Consider the following 22,212-nt stretch of genomic DNA (forward strand, 5'->3'; position numbering starts at 1 on the left):
TGTAGTGCTAATTATCAATCTAGATTGTTTTGGAGATATCGGCCTTCTTTGAATTTAATGGGACTATATGACAAACTAGCTCATAGTGCTCAAAGCACCCAAAAATATATTTGAAAGATTCAACAGAAATGTATCTTTTGACCCAGTTATTCAAGATTATCCCCAAACCTTAAGGGCGGTTTCTACCCAGCTTTTTTTTGGGGGGCTTTGAACACCACAAGCTAAGTTCAAAAGTGTCCCATTCCATTCAAGAGAAGACCGACATCTCTACGACAGATATCTCCAAAACTAGGCAACTAACATCCAAAGAATTCAAATTGATAAATAGTACTATTGGTAAGAGGGAAATGTGTATTTTGGATTATGGGGTGAATTGTCCCTTTTTAAAGAAAGCCGATGTACCAGATGTTACAACAAAAAAAAAATGCAAGGGGGGCATGACCTCAGACCACCCCCTTGTAAGCAAATATGACCAACATGCATCCTCCATATAAACCTGCCACACCTCCTGCCCGTTACCACCTCCCTTTCCACCCCCTAGCAGACAGAGTGCAGGGGCAAACGGGTCGTCATGTTGGTGTGAACCTATGTCCGAACCAAAGATATTATTATTCTGTGCCCACTTTAAAGTTTTCCACATATTTTATACAGGCGTAATTCAATAAAAAAATTAAAATCCCATCAAAACTTTATAAGATATTACACCTTCATTATCTTAAAATGCAAGTTTGATTCATTGACCTTGCTGGCGTTAGCCCGCTGCTATGGTTCTTTGCATGCTAGGCTGCTAGCTTTAGTCTGAAGCATATGTGTTAGCTGGCCAGCTAACTAGTACACTAGAACATTAATCTAGTACAATAGAACATTAATCTAGTACAATAGAACAGTAATCTAGTACAATAGAACATTAATCTAGTACAATAGAACATTAATCTAGTACAATAGAACATTAATCTAGTACAATAGAACATTAATCTAGTACAATAGGACATTAATCTAGTACACTAGAACATTAATCTAGTACACTAGAACATTAATCTAGTACAATAGAACATTAATCTAGAACAGTAATCTAGTACAATAGAACATTAATCTAGTACACTAGAACATTAAACTAGTACAATAGAACATTCATCTATAATGTTATAGTTTAACTTTTATAGTTTTATACTAGTTGTACTTTTTTACGTATTAGGCCACACCTTTCTAGAAATGTTTTCAATTTACTATACTAGACGTTTTTATTATTTTTTCAATGTACTCTACCATGACTTTTATTTTTTTATTTCTTTAACATTTTTTTATATATCAAGACTTTTTTTATGAAATGTTTCGCGTACTATTTTATGACTTTTTTAAATATTTTTTTTTTCAACATACAGACGGACTATACCAATTTCTTTTATGGCGTTTGTCAAAACACCTTCATATGACTTTTTTCAACATACTATACTATGACCTTTTTATGTCTTTTTTCCAAGGTACTCTGCAATGACTTCATTTCTACAACATTTTTTATATAACATGACTTATTCATGGCATCTGTCGACATACTGTTCAATTTTTTTAGACTTTTTAAATAACTGCATGCTATTCTATTACTTTTTTTCCCAAATACTATACTATGACTTTTTTTGACACACCATACTATGATGTTTTTGGACATACTATACCAATACTTTTTTCAGCATAATATATTCTTTTTTTAATAACTTTTTTAGACATACTATACACCTTAATATGACTTTTAAATGGCTTTTTTGACGGACCATACTAAGATGTTTTTTGACATATTATGCTATGACTTTTTGTGACTTTCTCGACACCCTATACTTTGACTTTTATATTACTTTTTTCAACATGCTATACTATATTTTAATACATATTTTTCAACATGCTATACTATGACTTTTTTCGACCTGCTATACTCTACATTTTTTTTCGACATAATATACTATGACTTTTTTCGACCTGCTATACTATGACCTTTTTATGACTTTCTCGACATACTATACTCCTTTACTAGACATACTTTTTTGACATACTAAACTATAAAACATTACATTACATTACATTACAGTCATTTAGCAGACGCTTTTATCCAAAGCGACTTACAGGAAGTGTATTCAACATAGGTATTCAAGAGAACTACTAGTCACCAGAAGTCATAAGTGCATCTCCTTTCTTAAACAAGCATCTAAGAGCATAAACCAGAGACACTACTCATTACTCCCACTAACCAGCCTATTCCTGGCTGTGATTTCAATGTCGCTAAAAAATAAGATGGATAAATCAAGACTTCAGGCAAGCAACGGGAGGACGGTGACTGTTTTGCCTCCATCTTTACAGCGACCTGGCTCCATCGTGTTATCCAGGATCAATATGCCCTTGAAGGACAGAGCGCAGGAATCCAATTTGACGAGAGGAGGCGGACTCTGTGTTTATATCAATGATGCCCGGTCAAAGTTGATGCACAATGTTTTTCTGATCTTGAATGTTAAATTGTTAAGATGCCAGCATTGTTTATTGTTTATTCACTGGATCCCCTTCAGCTGACCCCTTGGCGGCTGCTAATCTTCCTGGGGTCCACAGAAAGGAAAAAACATAATACATACAATACATGATGTAAAACAAACAGTTAAAACAGTACAGTCAGAATAGTGAAAAATGCCTTAAAGGAATGTACAACTGGTCTTGAATTGCTTTTTGTCTTTTGTCTTGTGATGCAAATAAACTATGGCTGCATTTTGTTATAAATCACTGTGTTGCATAATGATAATAAAATATATTTAAATCCTTGAGTCATGTACTATGATATTTCTACATGCTTTAATGCCATTTTTTATTACATAATATACAATAACTTGACTTTTTTTCGACATACTATACTATGACTTTTTATCGACATACTATACTATGACAATTACTTTTTCGACATACTATACTATAACTTTTTTTATACATGCTATACTATGACTTTTTTTCAACACACTATACTATGACTTTTTTTCAACATACTATAATATGACTTTTTTCAACACGCTATACTATGACGTTTTAATTACTTTTTCGACATACTATACTATGACTTTTTTCGAATACTATACTATGACTTTTTTTACATACTATACTATGACTTTTTTAACATACTATACTATGACTTTTTTTCACATACTATACTATGACTTTTTAATTACTTTTTCGACATACTATACTATGACTTTTTTTCATACATACTATATTATGACTTTTTTTCAACACACTATACTATGACTTTTTTTATACATACTATACTGTGACTTTTTTTCAACACACTATACTATGACTTTTTTTCGACATGCTAGACTATGACTTTTAATTACTTTTTCATACATAATATACTATGACTTTTTTCTACTCAACATACTATACAATTACTTTTTTGACATGCTATGCTATGACTTTTTAATAACTTTTTCGACATACTATACTTTGACTTTTTTATGACTTTTCCAACATGCTATACTATGATTTTCTCACATGTTATACTATGACTTTTTCTCTCAAACACTCCCATTATACAAATGGAATGGATCAGGGAGATGCTTTGAGATTCTGCCAAACACGAACGGCCATTGTTCTATCACAGAGAAGCCTGCGTAGATAGAGAGAGAGAGAGAGAGAGAGAGAGAGAGAGAGAGAGAGGAGCATTATTAAGATACAAATATTTCAAAAAGTTAATAATATTCTTTCTAGCAGGTAGAGCAAGGACTATAACTACTGAGTTGTCATTATATATAGAGGCTGAGACGACTCTAGCATCAGGATAATGCCATGCTAAACTATGCTAGAAAACAGCATATATAGTGTGACATTTTATATGATATTTTGACAAATAATACTTCAATATTTCTGTTTTATGACAAACTATATTATAACTATATTTCATATTTTTTTTAAAGTTTTTAGTTATGACATACTATGCTATATATGCTTTATCATTTCTTCAGAAATTGCCCTTTTTACCTGAACCATGGTGAACAAATCAAAGCATCTACTGTAGACAGACAAAGCAAAAAACTAGCAACTTATAGGCAACATTACTTTTATATTGATAAATTACTACATGCCTTGATTTTTCCACTGGATCTTTAGATTCCTCACAGTTTTCAGCAGTTATCTATCAATGAGACAATGATAAATACTGACAGAAATGAGGATAGCAAAGAAAAGAGAAAGTTAAAAGTTGAGATTGAAGTGAGTCTCAATAATATTGGTTAGCTGTCAGCTCCATCTCTCGCAGCTCCTTATAACCAAACACCACACATTACTAGGGAGTCCAATTTAGTGAGTGACGGATGAAGTGAAAGGGGAAAAATGCTGTGTCTCTCAGTCAGTTTGGACCAAAGAGAAACAGCGATCCTCTCCAGAATAAATAGCCCGACCGTTTCACCTCTCCTGAGTGAGACAAGTTGGGAGTCACTTGGCATAAGACTCTCTTCTTCCCTCTAGCTAGACAATCCACTGTACTGTATGTCTCTGGTCTTGGAACAACAACCAGATCCCCCCCCCCCCCCCAGCTGGCTGCCGAGAGGAGGTGAGGGAGGGGAGAGGAGGCCGATCTGCTGTGGCTGCTGCAAAAACAAAATACTCTAAACACACTTAGTAAAATAGTACAAAATCTCTTCAATATCAGTTTTTCAAGAACTAGAATTGTTCTAGCGCACAGAGTGACCTCATTGTACTAATGTGTGTACACTGGCAGGCATGACTGTATTTACAGTTCAAAATAAACTCATTTCCTCATCTCTCTTTGTGTGTAGACCATGTTGAGGACCTACAGACATCCCCTCCAGGCCTCCCATGTCCATTCCACTTACATTAACTTACAGTGTGCCATGCTTTTTGCCCTTTGTCTGGCCCGTCGCTGCAGGGCTTATGTACACCATTACTGTGCCATTGGCCTCATATGGAGCGCAGGGCCAAAGGCCGCCTCCATTGGTCCATTATAATTCATATTATCATGCATTGTTGTTCTCTATTAGTGTTAATCAGCTCAGCCTCTGGGGGAAAAGGAGAGGTCTGGACAAGTAAGAGTAAGCGGGGAAACTCCAGTCTGGACCCATATGGAGACATGACGGGATGCACAGCACAGTGCAGTGTTCATCTGCGTGTGAGGAGAGAAAGTGTTTTGTTTTTCGTATAGACTATATAGGTAGTATGCACATTCCCCCCTAAAGCTGCAGTAATCCTGGATCTGTTTTCAGCTGATAGTGTTCAAACGGGTCTGCACAAAGAGGGTGCAGCAGACAGGCCGTGAGGATCATCTGGAGCCAGGGGGAAGACATGCTGGCATACCTCCATCTCCTCTGTCTTGCTTTCCTCCCCCCTCCTTTTTTCTAGTCTGTCACTTTCCATGTGGGTGCCCAGCGTGGGGGAAGGGTGAAGGGCAATTGCCAATTTCTGGGACAACCGACCCCCACCAACGCTGCAGCTTCGCCTATTGGCACTGATGCAGACGCACACATATGCATCCTTTTGCCCAGTAACTGTGTAACTGTGGTAACTGCGACTCACATCCAGCTGTGCATCACATCTTGTTTTGAGCCGATGGCTTCTGAAAGTCGGTCTCACAGTCAACCTGAATCATCACCATGAGTAAGTCAATGTTGCCTTCCTGGCTTGTGATCACTAAAACAAAGTTGTGGACCACTTCTCATATCTCTACACTTGGTTGCCATTTAAACCAAAAATTCAAATAGCACCAATTAAGTACTTGCTGGATATCCCACTGGGTACAAAGGTGGAGTAATTAAGGGGAATAATGTGCATTTAAATGAGACCTAGGAATAAATTACAGTGCCAGTACTTTGTTTCAATTGCCCAGTATATTTAGTGTAAAGGAAACTGGACCAGCAGGCGTATAGTGGAGATACACCAAGAAACAGAAAGACGTGGCAGAACTCAAACCGGTCCAAACTTTCTCATTTTACAGCTGAGCAGTTCAATAAAAAATGTTTCTGCATAGATATGTGGGTAAAAATAGGCATCAGCGTCGTCTAGTTTGACAGTTTGATCTGACTTTAGCGAGGCGTTGTGCATGTTTGCTCCAGCCGGTGGCTCTTCTGGAGGTTAGAAAAAGAGCATTTAGTGATTTTGTTTTGCAAAAATAATATTAACCCTTGCCACTTTCACATTAAAATAGCCTTTTGTGTTAATATGCATGTATACAGTCATCCCGTCAAATCTCCAACTGTGTAAATCTGTGACATCTTTCCTGCATGTCCTTTATATTGCTCCATCTCTCCTCTTGGGTTATATCACAGTCTCTTTACATAACCGGGACACCAGAGAGAGCTATCAAGACTCATCTCTCTCGCAACAGTTTTCATTCCCTAATTTGCTTCCTTCAAAGTGAATGCCCATCGAGCAACATGATGGAGAGATGTGAGGAGATAGTTCACAGTTACATATATAGAGGAGACATGGTGAGCAGAAAGGCTTATCTCCAAACTCCTTCTCAATCAAGATCCTATGTATCCATCTGATCTATTTTCTTTTAAGATATGCTCAGTTGCGTGGGCTTTACTGTGGGTTTGAGTTTTTGTCCCCATGGGGGAACCACTCTGAGTAAATGAAATATTGCCATCAGGTTGGTAAAGATTAAGAGCAGATGTTTCATACTGATAATATGCTAAAACAAACTCCTTCCCTGACTCCTTTAGATGCTGACACACTTAGCAGCAGGGTGTTATGTTGGTTTTAATTCCCTTCTCTTCCCCTCCTTGCGTCTGCTTTTTACTCCTCTTGGGGACCTGTGACTAAATGGATTTGCATCTCTCTTCCAGCATCATTCCCAAAGGGGTGTCTTCCCTCCATCTGCGACAAAATGGGGGGTCCATTTAATTTAACGGAGACAGATACGAGCAGAGAGGAGGTGCATTTATGCAGTCTGAGGCACTGCTGACGCTGATGAACAAACACACATGGATCACATGAGTCCCTTTCGCTCTACGCATTCACATCCATTCATGGCAGGCTCCGCCATTCAGAAGCTTCAGGCCCAATTAGCACCTGCACAGTCCTCACAGTCAGACCAGGCCTCCTGCTACACAGGAGGTGTGACGCTGGGAAATGCTCCAGCTGAACCAACAGGACCAGCACACACACACACACACACACACACACACACACACACACACACACACACACACAACACACCAAACACACACAAAACCCAAACACACGAAAGGGGAAAAACTCAATTTTATCTGTTCCCTGTCACTTGCACTAGAAACCGAGACTCCCAACCCTCCCACACACTCTCTGTCACACACAACACTCTTACGGAAACTGAACTTTGTAATTGAAACTGGTCATGCATGCTCAAAAATCATCTTTTTTTATGTAATGGAGTGCATTTATTTTTACATATATCGCATCAAAGTCTAATTACAGGTATTGGGGAGTGGTACTATAATATATCATTTATAATATATAATAATAAAAGTTGTATAAAGCCTTTTGTGGGTCCAGAGGGAGCGACGCAAAGTTGAATAAATTAATAAATTGGCTCAAATGATGTCAGTGTCGTTAAAGGTTGAAGACGACCCGTTTAAAAATGCCTGCTCTTAATCTCTGCTCGTGGCTACATTAGCTACTACTAGCATAACACTTCCCGAATCCGCAAATGAACTGTCACAGGTCAAGTTGGATTGTGGGTAATGTAGGTGTCAGGTTTTTTAATAGCCAGAAGACTCTGTGGAATAAGTAAAAAAATATATCTCTGGTTCTGCTGCATCGGTTATGACTTATGTTTTAGAAAAACAATGCTAAATATGTGCAGTACTCTTTTACGTAAATTTGCTTTTGTTCCTAAAATTGTGCGATTATGTAAAGCCTAATTTTTGTACTCTTAATAGTTTTCTTTTCTCAGCTTAAACCAACTCCTTTTCTTGCCCCTGACAATGCTTCTTTATTTTATTAAGGTGAGATTAAAGGGTTAATCTTACTACCACTACTTTATATTTGATTATCAGTTTACTGGTCATTGGGATCACTACTGTGAAAACGATTGTATAATGTTTTCTGTGGCTGTGGAGGAGCTTATACTTCAAACTGGGGATGCAGAGTTTGAAAGATGTGGGCATTAACCAGGCAAATGAAAAGACACTATCAAGTTGCATCATGGGAAGAATAGGACCCATCATTTTTGAAGATGAATCCATACTACGGATTACGTTGATTCGCACAATTATTTTTGTCTTTTGCAAGTCATCCATCTTCATGAATGTAAAAAACTAAACTGCTGGTGCAGCCCATTATTATCTTAGATCAATATTGGCCTTTTTCTAGAAAATGCATATTGACCATATTAAATGGATTCAAAGCTTTTTGTTTGATTACATTTTGTATAACTGATCAATACTTTATTGATGGTGGGTGAAGCTGAAAAGTGACATGTGATCACCCGATGAAATATATTTATGCAAATATGATTACAATTAGGACATATGATCACTGTGATGATCGTGACGAGGAAGAACAGGATGTCAATAATGATGATGCTGTCATTGTTATCAACACTGATGCAACTGGCGTTATTAGTGCAAATGGAGTTCGTGAGCACTGCTTCCCACCAACCAGCAATTACATTTTTCTGTGTCAGCTATTGTGGCTTGCTGATATGACCTTTGGGGATAACAAACATCATCGACTGGGATGAAGCTTTTATGCATTTTACAGTGATATATTACAAGCAATGAGGAAAAGGCTAAAATTGTATAATTGCTAATTCTGGATCCAAAGCCTCCTGTGTATAATTTATGTAACAAAATAAGGTTTAGCGTGGCCTACTGTATAAGTGAGCATGATCGATGCATAGTGTTCATTCACATAGTTCATTTTATGAATGGCAAATTTAAAACGTGCTAGGATTTTTGGTCTGCATTACCCATGCTTCTTTAAGCTTTGGAGACATTATCATTACGTTGGATATATTATCATGATGGGTTTTGGAAGAAATATTTGAAATATCATGGTCCAACAGCTGTTTTTTCTCTTTTTTTGTCTTTCCAAAAATAACATTTAGAAATTTTATTAGGAAATCTTATATTCAAAACAGAAATCAGCCGTTTCTGATCAAATTAACCTTTGGTTTTAATGGATAGTCCCTCTGTCTAAATTCTGTTTCTTTGTAGGTTTTTCACCCTGCAATGACATGAAATTCTGGGAGAAAAACTAGCCCTCGAAATATTTTGCATGAGACTGAAAATCGATGCAACAAATATGCTTCTGGCCTCCACAGTTGAAATCACACGATCACCATCACACCCTCTCTCCCTGGCCATCTTCATCCCTCCTCCTCCTCCTCCCTGTTCACAATAAACTAATCTCTGCTCCTCTTCCCTCCACATCATCTTTCTCTCCTCCTGTTGTCGAGCCACTGTCCCCCTACCTGCCTGCCTGCGCTGGTACAGCCCCCGTTTTCTGCCTCTGTCAATGTATTTTGCCCTTATAAGGAGAGAGCACAGGCAGACTGTACTAACCGCGTGAGCTCAGCGGGGGTGTTGCCGGGGCAGGGAGACCACAGCGACTGAAACGGCAGGGCGAGATAGGAGGAGGATGGAGATGGAGGAGAGCGGATGGGGTGGGGGGGAGTGGGTGGAGGTGTGGAGCTTCCACACTTCTATCAATGACTCCAAATGAGACGACAGAAATAGGCACAGGGGGAGGAGGAGGTGGGGCGACGGAGGAGAGGCTGGAGATTGGGGAGAGAGGATGGAGAGGAGAAGCAGGTGAATGTATCTGTGAGTGTGGATGTGTGGATGTCAGGTTGCTAAGTGACGGAGCACTTCCCCGGCAACATTTAACTTCCATGTCAAAAGCCAAAGTCTGCCCACACTGATGATATACATTTACAAAGCTCTCATTTTCTCAACTCTAATGCGGTGTGTAGTGTTTGCGTGATGCCAGCTCACCAGCTGCCCACGTACTCATCGATATGGAGGTCTAACATTTAGCTGGTGAGAGTCATGGAGGGAGAGTGTGGGCTTCAGAACCGACGTCTGTAGTGCAACGTGACGGGTCCGGGCTTCAGATGTTCTGTCCTTTGATGAGACGAAGAAGACGCCCTTTGACTTGGTGAACACAGTCATACAAAATAATTGATTTAACATGCCCTATTATGCTATTTTCCGGGTGCATATTTTTATCTCAAGTTACAGTTACAACATGTTTACATGCATTAATGCTCATAATCCTCCTTGTTTTTCTGTCCTGCAGCACCTCTTCTCACCCTCTCTCTGAAACGCTCCATTGTAGCGCTTGCTCCTCCCTCCAGAAAGCAAAGTCTGCTCTGATTGGTCAGCTAGCCCGCTCTGTTGTGATTGGTCAACGTTTCACATTTCAAAAAACTCTTCTTCCGGAGCTTCAGCTCCATCTCTCTCTTTTGTTGTTTGAGGGCCAAACTAGCCAGAAGTTTTATGTCACTTCTGTAACATTATGACCTCATAAAGTTACAGAAGTGAAGGAGAGAATTCAATGGAGCCGTTTCAGGAGCTCAGGAGCTTCTGAGGGGGAGGGTAACTCCTTTTAGGGTGGACTTCAGGTTTTACACTCTACGGACCATTTACATGTACAAAAAAATATATAACACACTAAAGAAGAGGGAAAAAGTGGAAAAGCATAATAGGGCCACTTTAAGGTTCTTGAGCATGTTCACGTTAATTATCTTTAGTACTTTACAGATTTAGCATTGCTAAAACTAACAATGGACAGTTAAAAAAAAAAGGCAGAAGAATAAAATATTTAAAACATGACTGGATAAAGTCTGAAATGAGTGTCCTCAGCTTTGATTTTCTCACCCCAGGTTGCTCTTTCACTGTAACTCACCTCAATGGTACTGGTGCACTTTACTTCTGCTCATAATTCATTAAGTCTGCCTTTATAAAGACTGAACTCATCCGAGGACACGCTCACACACCACGGGGCAGTCTCTGCCATTCATGCAACAGAAAGCAGGACGGGACAACTGACCTAAAAAATAATAGACATTGTATAAATAATCCAAGGTGCTGGTTGGCAATAATGCTTAGATATTAATATTTCAGCAAAGACCTCCACATCTGTCTTGCACTTTTCCATATTGCTGACTGGTTCTTGAAGAGAGCTTGTCCTCCTTTACACCTTTAATCAATACAGACAATCAAACTGAAAATGCTTTCAATTTCACAGCTATAATGATGTTAAAGGAGAATTATGGTTATCAGATAAAGAGCATGAAATAAAGGCCTCTGTGCAATTAACCAAGTAAATGAGCGGCTTAGCAATCATTCACTCATATGTATGGACTAAAGGACTGTATACAGTAGGTTTCTCTGGAGGCAAACTTTCCCTAGAAGCTTATGCAAATTGACTTACTCACCATCCTCCCTCAGTATCCTTGGATACCAGCTATTTATTCATTTTGGTCTCCTTTCGCTGCAGAGCCGCTGTCTTTCAGAGCAGGTGATGATCATGTGTCTCAGCCGGGGTCTGCAGTATCTGCCTTTCAATCAGGCACACACACACACACACACACACACACACACACACACACACACACACACACACACACACACACACACACACACACACACACACACACACACACACACACACACACACACACATTGGTCTGCCCTTAACAGCATACACAATTGAATTTCACAGTGTGGTGAGATGTGAACAATTTAACTATTAGCCTGAGTTCAGTTGGTCAGAGGGAACCAATACAAGGCCTCACATCAAAGATGCTGTTTATTCACAGACAACAAGCAAAACTCTCTGCCCTGTTTCTTGTTTCAGAGAGAACATCTGGTCCCGTCATGAGGGGTGTCCATGCTTGCTACAACTGTGAAACTGAAGTATTTGATTGTTTGAAAGCATTCCAGATTGGGATGCACTGAGTAAATAAATGATCTCTGTTGGAATCGTTTTCAAAAGAAGAAATTAGAATGGCATCATTGATCGTATTGGTAAGACAAGACAGTGAGTCAGTGGGGTCACACATTCAAAAACGCCCCGCAAGACGCCTCAGGCCAACATGTTTAACCTGCTGTGCACCGAAACCAACAGATGCCACCATTTATGTGCTCAAGTTTCAGGATGTATCCTCAGGACCTGTTCACTCAACAGATGGGTGCAAACCTACTTGTTTCCCATACTGAGGTAGGAGGCTCAGTGCCCATTTGGGGAGCCAGATCCCAAAAAAACTAAAATACAGTATCACATCAGACTGAGATCTCACACTAGCTTTATAATAACCTCCCACTCAAGGGGCTTCAGTGACTCATGAAACATTGGCATTGACATCGGTTCTCCTCCATTCCTCAGCCTCATCTGACACCCCTGTGGAGAGGAACTCTTGTCCCAGCATGTGTTTAATAAAAAGCTAAAACATCCTCACACCACGACAAAATGAAGTGCTCACTGTTCTTTCCTTTCATTGTCTTTGATGTCCCTCTTGTCTTTGTGGCACTCAGTTGCCAGCTAACAGGAGGGTGTCAACCACTGCAGCACCACTTCCATGTCTCTGTGCGTCTCGTCCTCTGTGATGGACTACAGATGGCACAGGTGCATTCTGGTATATGAAGTCTACACAGTGTTATTTCTTTAGAAGTTTGACTGGAGATTATAATGCTCAAATATATATGTATGCATGCAGTGGGTGAAATATATTGCACCTATGTGTGTTTTTCTTACTAAATCATGGTGTGGTTTATATTCAATTTATTCTGCAAACTTTTTCATTCATATTACAAGATGATGACTGCAGATTATGTAACGTAGCATCACGGGGAAGTTGAGGCAAAAACGTTTGATTTGTTCATGTGATTACAAGCTGCCTCTCTAACGTCTGTTTTTCTGAGTTGTGAAAGTAGCAGTCTGATGATTCTCCACAAAAACAGGAAGACCCATATTTACTGTTAGTCATTAAAATCTTCCTTTGGTTTTGGTTTAGGTTGAGCAGACAGCACAGAGCCTATCAAAACCATATGCAACCGAGCTTTGTTCAAACTGAACTGAATTGAAAAAGTAAAAATGTTTTAAACAAAAATGTACATTGCATACATTTGGTATTATTAGCTACTAGCACGCTAGATGGGTCCTTTTCCATAAGGGCCAACAAACAGCATTTCTTTTGACAAGCCAAATCAGTTTGGTGAACAATTAAAGTGCAAAAGCAAATTTTGGAGTCTGATTGCATCTCCTCATATTCTCCCGAGAAGCATCCCCTTGTGCTCATTTGACCCAACAACCTGTTTAAATATTAATAAAAGTCTGCAGTGGGAAGAGTTCATCAACTGGACTCCTCTCACTGTCCCCAAATACACACACCAACATGACCTGATTATAAAAAGGTCACCAGGTCTTTCTGCCCCAACTTTGGCTCGAATGCAAACTGTGGTTGAGTATTTCAGTGCAGCATGTGGCCTTCAGCTCTTTTACAATGTTCCAGTCCCCCGGGTAGTCAGGACTGGTCTGGGTACAAGACCACCAGACAAAAGACACTCTGTCCCCCCCCATCACACACAAACACACAAAAAGCTGTACATCCATACTTGCGAGGACCCTCATTGACATAATGCATTCTCTAGCCAATAACCCCAAACCTTTACCATCACCACTTAATACCTAACCCATTCCTTAACCTCAGCCTAACCTGACCTGAACCCTACAAGTCTGAAGCCTCAAACAGATCTGTGCAAAGTCGAGGACACACAAATGTCCTCACACACACACACACACACATCGGTCACATAACCTGTAAGTGAACGTTTCCTAAATACCAGCTCGTCTATGCTCATGGTTGATATGTGCTGTAACTCTTTCCTTTCCCCTCTCTGCGGGCAGCACAGTAGCGAGTGATGCTCGGCAGTCACCCACTCAGTTTGCAAAAATACCCTGCTGCACATCCTTACTCACCATGATTCACTTTCACACCGTATGGACAAAAAGTCACTCTGCTACTGAAACAATGTCAAACACAATACAACTCCTATGCACCGCAAACACACACACACACACACACACACACACACACACACACACACACACACACACACACACACACACACACACACACACACACACAGAGAGAGAGAGAGAGAGAGAGTGGTGCCCCCTCCTCTTATTGCCAGCAGGCTAGTGGTAGATGTTAAGGGGGAGGGGGTGTTGTGAGGACATGCTGCATGTGTGTGTGTGTGTGTGTGTGTCTGTGTGTGTGTGGTGGGGGTCTTTGTGAGCGAGCGTGGTGGGAGGAGAAGGGGAGAGGGAGGGGGGACATGGCGTTCTATTTCTCATAGACCAACAGCTGCTGTCTTTAGTGCAGAGAGAGCGAGCGAGCGAGAGGAAGAGGGAGGGCTGTGTGGCGTGAGGCAGTGCGTGTGCTCAGTGTTTAGGTGAATCCACAGCCCTCTGGCTCACAAGGATAAAGGAGTCTCTCCAAGGAAGACAGAGGAAAAGCAACACAAGGACCCATTTTCCCCCTCTTTTTAATCTGCATCCTCTGTCTCCTTGCTTCATTCTCTGACGAAGCCACCAGCGGCTGGTGTCTGTGTTTTGTCTCTTTTTCTGCCCTGCTCTTTTGTTCCCTGCATCCGTCTGTGTTTCACCCCCTCGGTCCAGAGAGAAGGAAGGAAAGAGCAGAGTCCGAGGCATCATCCTCTCCTCCTGCACGCCCAGCCGGTAAGCTGAGCCAGCGCTCTCTTCATTTATTTTCTCTCATCATCTTATCTCACTCCATCTTTTCAGTTCTGATATTAGCAGGATGGGGCCTTACAGTCCCACCCTGCACCTTAAAGAGAGGATGCGAGCTGGCTTTTTTTTCCTGGAGATGGAGGCTGAGCCCGATCAGGATGGATGTGGGTTAGACTCTAGACTGAGGCTGGTGGCTGACTGGTGCTTGGTTTAGGAGGAAGGGGAGGAGGGGGTGAGTGGTTTGGCTGAGGGACAACGCTAGAGCCTGTGGGAGAGAGGACTGGATGTGGAGGACTAGCGTGGGTCAGGATCCCGAGGGAAGGGAGGTAGTGTTGAATTTGGCCCGACCACGTCAAACCCGTTGGGCTGGTCAACCGTTGGCTCGTCCTCTTTCACTGCAGTGCTTATAGCCAGAGCGCCACGGTCACTGCCACACTCACAGTCACACACACACACACACACACACACACACACACACACACACACACACACACACACACACACACACACACACACACACACACACACACACACACACACCTCAGCAAAGATCCATATATCCTCTGTGTGTTAGCAGGACTCCATCAGGAGAATATGGAGTCCACATAGGCTTTAATGTGTGTGTGTGTGTGTGTGTGTGTGTGTGTGTGTGTGTGTGTGTGTGTGTGTGTGTGTGTGTGTGTGTGTGTGTGTGTGTGTGTGTGTGTGTGTATTCAGTGATGGATGACGGTTTGGTTACAGGACATATGTGACCTAGAAGCATCACAACACATGCATCATATATCACATCGATGCACTGGAGTGTTCTGGGAACAATGTGGGTAAAATGCATGTCAAGCCTCGTCCCCCCTTTTCAGCTCCATTATCACACATGCAGTACATCAGGAGCTATTAGCATCACTACAAAAGGGCGACTCATTTCACATACAGTGAGGTAGGTGTTTGAGGTGTATGTGTGTGTGCTTGTGCAAGCCGTCTCTGCAAACAGCCTGCTAAAAACAATAGCCCCAGATTGCACTGCTGATCAGAAGGGGTGGGTTCATGCGACTAGAGTGGAAAACAGGGAGGAGGGAAGGAAGATAGCGAGGGGGGGGGGGGGGAGGAAAAAACTGAATGGAGGAATGAATGAATGAATGAATAAGGGTTAAGGCTTTTCAGGGGTGTTTCGTTATCTTTCATATGTGACACATATCAGGTGGAGGAAAAAGGGTGTGCATGAGGTTGTCGGAACGGAGCCGGAGAGCGGAGAGGGTGAAGCAACCGTGTGACTCTGCAGGTCTTCTTTGTGTGTGCGGGAGGAATGTCAGAGAGAGAGAGAGAGAGAGAGAGAGAGAGAGAGAGTGATGGAGATCCATGGAGAGATGGATAAACAGTAAGGTGGAAAGAGAAAGCATGATGAAGTACTGTGGGTGTTGGAGTGCGTATGGGCGGGTGGAGGGGGAGAACCAGACGGGAGAGGTGTGTAATTGAAATATCGGGTCCCTGCCTATCCCTCTGTAATCTACTGACTCTGGTTATAATCCATGTGAGTAGATTAAATGATGATTTACTGCCATGTTGACTTTGCACACAGACACACACAAAAATTTGGTTTAGAAGGAAGTCAATGTGTGGTGCCTTTCTGCACATAGCTATACATACACCTATTCATCCAAGCGTGTGTGTGTGTATGTGTATATATATTAATATACATAGTACTGAACGTCATATATCTTGTCTATATTTATTAATAAATAGAGAAAATATATGTTTCATGTCCATCATAATTTATTGTTATTGTAAATGTGCTGTCATACAATAAGTGATTTATAGGTTTCGCAGTACATGAATCCAATTATGCAGATTTTAACCCATTTACTTGCGTGAATAAGCAGCAAGGTGCACTGGAACAACTAAAGTGTGATAATAAATGTATGTGTGTGTGTGTGTGTGTGTGTGTGTGTGTGTGTGTGTGTGTGTGTGTGTGTGTGTGTGTGTGTGTGTGTGTGTGTGTGTGTGTGTGTGTGTAAGCGTTTTTTTCGGTCTAAAATGGAACGGTGGAGCGATGGTATTTACTCTGCTGTTGCTAGGACACTCCCTTTGAACATTTTAACCGAGCCTTCCCATTGGCCCCGCTGCGATGATGCAAGATTCCCTCATCCCAAATCTTTCCTGAGCGCCCATAGAAACATGCCCGTCTGCATTTCCTCCTCTCTCCTCACTCCTTCTCTGTCACTCTTTGTCTCACACCCCCTCATCTCCTCTCACTCTCTTTTTCCTGTCTGTCAAATCTTCCCCTCTATTCATCTCTCTCGCTCCGTCATCAACTCATTAATTCATCCCTGCTTCCGATCAGTCTTAATCAACTCGGTACATTCTGTCACTTCCTTCACCCCCATGTAGTCAGAAATGCTCCGCGCAAAATGGTGTTGACAGCATGTGGCGGTGTCTTCCAGCGCTGCACAATCATTCTGTCCTGCTGTCTTGCAGAGGATTAGTTCTCTGTGTGTCTCACAAAGTACCATTTCCTTTATCCATATGAGGTGCAGTATCTTAGTAGGTTGCCTTAGCATGTGTCAGGATTATCAGGTTTGACAAAGCGGAAGACAGGACTGGGGGTTGGGGTGTCAAGGCGGTGGATGCTCACTTTATATTTCCCTTAATGCACATCACCTTCTGTATTTAAATATTTTTCTCCTCAACAACATGCACAGATGATTCACGTTGTAACTGCCATTACCCCAAGTTCACAGCCACACAATATGTATCATGATGACATGTGTTTCACGCTACAGATGTGTTTAATCTAACGACTCCAGCATGTCGGTTACTACTTGTTGAGGGACTGGGAATAGAGGATGGGGGGCATGTAAGGTTAGAAGGAATGAGAAAAAGAGGAGGATGGGTAATGGTTTGTCTTGTTTGCTGCTTTCTCGCAGTATTTGTCGCCTTCGAAGCACTGTCAACACAACCCAACCGGTGTAATGATGTGTAATGATCTCTCCCAGCCTTCATTGAACTAGACATGGCTGAGGTCGCAGCATAACCCTCACTGGCAGTCTATGAATAAGGCATGAGTGACACGTCAATGACACGGAAATGTGTGCAGCTACTTCAAAGTGTCATGGTTCACGCCTGAAAACGTGTTTTGTCAAAACATTTTGACACTGAATAGACGCTGATAGGACAGCCTGTAATGGCATTTCATAGAAAGCGTAGCATCACAATGACGGTTAAAGACACAAGGACATTTGCTTCTTCTTGCATCGTTCGCTGAAGCAGTGATGTTAAGAATGTCTTATATCATTTAACTTACTTATATAAGTTTTACTTATATAATTTAACCATGCCATGATTGCATTGTGAGGAAAATGTGTTTTTTTTTAAACCCAAACCATGTCTGAACATCCTTTACATGATTCAATGATGGATTATTGCTCTTTTTTTACTTAGAAAAGCTTAGCAGACACACTTCCAGTGTTATATAATGATGTCAAAGACAAGCGGATGGACAACCATGTTGCTTTCAATCCTTTGATTAAAATACAACATCATCCATATGTTTGTCCATGTGGCTCAACTGATTTCCTCAAAAAGGCCAGACAATCCCCATAACCACTCGTAATCTTGTTGACTGGCCGACCCATCTGTCCTGCTCTAACATCTGTCTTTCAGACATCTGTGACTTAAGCTTTCATCCTTGAAATTGATGATCCTTTTTTTGTTTTCACTGAAGTTCAAAGGTCGGATCAGACTAGAACAGGAGCCAAGGTTGAGAGAATTTGGGAATTTGAGATGTGATCCGTCTCCACCTGGTAATCTTTGTGGTTTTTAAGCCAGTATAGTCAGAAATTAGGGATTACTACTTCAAAGCAGAGATGATCGTGTTAATGGGGGACGGGGTGGCGCCGAAACGGTTCAGAATCAGAAACGGTTTATTGCCAAGTACGTTTGAACATACAATAATTTGGGCTTGGTGCATGACAATAAACACACTGCAATAGTAAAAAACATAATTTAAGTATAGAAAATATGACATATATATATATATATATATATATATATATATATATATATATATATATATATATACATCCATCTTCCGTAACCGCTCATCCAGTTAAGGGTCGCGGGGGTGCTGGAGCCGATCCCAGCTGTCAATGGGTGAAGGCAGGGTTCACCCTGGACAGGTCGCCAGCCTATCACAGGGCAGACATATATAGACAGACAACCACTCACGCTCACATTCACACCTACGGGCAATTTCAGAGTCATCAATTAACCTAACCTGCATGTCTTTGGACTGTGGGAGGAAGCCGGAGAACCCGGAGAGAACCCACGCTGACACAGGGAGAACATGCAAACTCCACACAGAAGGTTGTCTGGCCCGGGAATTGAACCCGGGCCCCTCTTGCTATGAGGCGACTAAATATAAGGCTTTAGTCAGCAGCTGGTTAGCTAAACTTAGCATAAAGATGGGAAATTGGGGCAACCAGCTGGACTGGCTCTGCCCAAAGGTAACAAAACGCACCTGCCAGCATCTCTAAAGCTCACTAATTAACACTTTATATTTTTTTCTGTTCAAAATACAAGCAAAAGTAAAAAAGAAGAAGTTGTGGTTTTAGAGTGGGCTTGAATGTATGTGCCAAACAATTTCTTGGCCACGAATTGAAACTTACTGAAGTCTCAGCTGGTTGCCTGGCAACCTCAAGTTGATGAGATGACTTTAACACTTTTGAACAGAATAAAGTATAAAGATATTCTATGTTAGTTACAGAGGTTTCGAGGTGCTGGTAGACATGCTTTGTTGTTTTGTATCGAGCCAGGCTTGCTGCTTCCCCTGCTTCCTGTCTTTATACTAAGCTAAGCTAACCAGCTACCAGCTTTACAGACATGTGAGCACCATAGATCGTCTTTCCCAAACTGTCACACAATACCTTTAAGAGGAATTAATGAATTCTGCTTGGTAAAGTTACTTGTTTCCTGTGCATTTCAAATTGAACAATATTGTCAAATGATTCAGGAATTTTCTGGTGTCAGTAAAGAAAGGAGGGCGAGAAAGAGAGGGGTGTGACATGCAACTTAGGACAGAATCTTACCCTCGGACATTGTGGTTACAAACCCTTGGCGAACAAAGCGAGTGTCTGATTTGTCTAGAAATAAAGAGGACGAAAGTTGACAAAATAAAACACTGATGTGAAAAGCTGATTTGACAGAAAACAACATTTTCTAATCAGCCATCCCACTTAGATATAAACCTAACTTAATACTCAACACTTGCCAAACAAGTTTCGAATCGAGCGATTGTTTAATTTACCACACGTCTATGAAGTAACTCACTGAACCATTGAGAAAATAGATTGAGGAGACAGTGAGATTTAATTCACAGTGACAAGGGAGCCAAGATCTGATAACTCTTTGATCATACTACCTAACTCTGGATGCTGAGTGGCACTTGTGGAAACTACTGAAAAGTCTTATTAAACTCTGTTATCGTCCTTGTGACGGGTGTCCTGCTGAAACTCCTTGAAATGTGCGATATAACATCCAGTAAGGCACAGAGACAGGCCAAAGCGAATCCTCTCCCGCCTCTGCGAGTCTATTTCTAACCAGACATGACTTGGCTTGTCAAACTCTCCTCTTTATATGGCAATAAAAGAGGAGATGGAGAATTTCTGGATGTAATCGGATTACTCCAGATCTGCTCTGCGAGGACTTCCTACAGGATCATGGCCTGCTGGCAGTTGATCGGATCAATTTCTGTCCACTAACGTCAATAAACAGCACTAACGCCCGCCCTCTGGTCATATTTAAGATCAATAACCCAAATTCAATGGGAAGGTGAAGCCAAATTAGGTCGATGGAAAGCTAAAGAAAGCAGAGCGGGAAGAGAGGAAGCGAGGGAGTATTGCAATTAGTGTGTATTAAGTGAAGAGGCAAAATATCTACTTAGCGATGGTATCTCAATGGAGGCTCCAGCTCTGGTAGTAGATTTTGCTGGATAATATAGCTGACTGTTTAGTTACTAAGGCCCCAAATAAATACACTATCATGAAAGAGGAACCCTTTCACTATCTCATATTGAAAACAGAGTGCATTTAGTGTAACTGTCATGATGTTTGTTTGATAACACTGCTCATCATGGTTCCTCAATCTCTATCTTTATTCAGTTGAACGTTGGCTAACAGCCTGAACATGGACTGTCCAATCACAGCTTAGCTTTTTGTATGCCTTTTCAAAACCAAATACACAAGATGTGTGTATCTTCTGCTGCAACAGTTAACATTTCCAGCTAACTAGCTTACATTATTATTGATAATGTAGCGCTACTTCCACAACCAAAGCAGCATATCATGATCAAACTAGAAGGACACTCGGAGAAGCCAGATCCAAGCCAAGGCCAAAAGCCAAATCATGCATGTTAACAAAAGTTATTGTTTTAATTCGTCGTGTGATTTGGATCCAATCCAAAATGTTATGGGTTCTTCCTTGGGCCAATCCACACCTTCTTATCTTAAAGGTAAACAAGAAGTTGCTAAACTTTCGCAAGATGGTGGCAGTTGGGCATTGCTTGGTTAAGGTTAGGATAGGTTGTCTACAGCAAGTCTTGCAAGAGTTTTCGCAAGTCATGGGTAACCATCTAGACCAGGCCGTGCTACGTCCTCCCGCCAAGTTTCACGAAAATCGTAGTAGTTTTTCTGTCATCCTGCTGACAAGACAGACAAAACCACCAAACTGAAAACACACCGTCCTTGTTAGAGGTAAATACATTATTTATCCAGGTTACCTTCAGGACTAGGACCTCCATTGTGTAGTATCTACCGACAGCGTGGGGGTTCTGAATGCTAGGCTACTATATCAGAGTCTAGGCTCTGTCATGCTGTTCATTGGATTTGACACTCCAGCGACCCCAGACCACATTTCTGGATATCATTACATTTGCCAAACACATCAGTCAGTCCTTATCCTCAAGTTTTGGTTTGTAAAGGTAAAGTGAGACCTTTCTTTAAATACTCCCAATAAAGCATTAATATAACTTTAAACTCTGTGTCACTCCAAGTATGTTTTCCTGTAATATAAGCAAAGAAACAGGGTTATATCTCAGCAGCTGTCTGATCTTAAAATGATCATACTGTCCTGTATGTTATACTCTAGCCTGCAGTGCATAAACAACACTGTTCCTTTATTTCCATGTCTCATACATGTATCACCAACTGATGAGGATGGTGAACAACTTGCTTTTGTCTACATGTGAAAAAAATGACCAAACATTTGGAGTGACAGGCTGATCAATCGTTATCATTGTAAACTGCATGTGTTGTGCAAGAAAGGAAAGCTTGACAACAGAAACCAAGGAGGGTGGGGCTTAATGAACGGTTATTTCTTATTTCAGTATCATCTATGTCTTTTTATATTGCTATCTTTGTGTTTGTGTGTGTTTGTGTGTGTGTGTGTGTGTGTGTGTGTGTGTGTGTGTGTGTGTGTGTGTGTGTGTGTGTGTGTGTGTGTGTG

The sequence above is a fragment of the Anoplopoma fimbria genome, chromosome 10 (assembly GCF_027596085.1).
Source record: "Anoplopoma fimbria isolate UVic2021 breed Golden Eagle Sablefish chromosome 10, Afim_UVic_2022, whole genome shotgun sequence".
Classification (NCBI taxonomy): Eukaryota; Metazoa; Chordata; class Actinopteri; order Perciformes; family Anoplopomatidae; genus Anoplopoma; species Anoplopoma fimbria.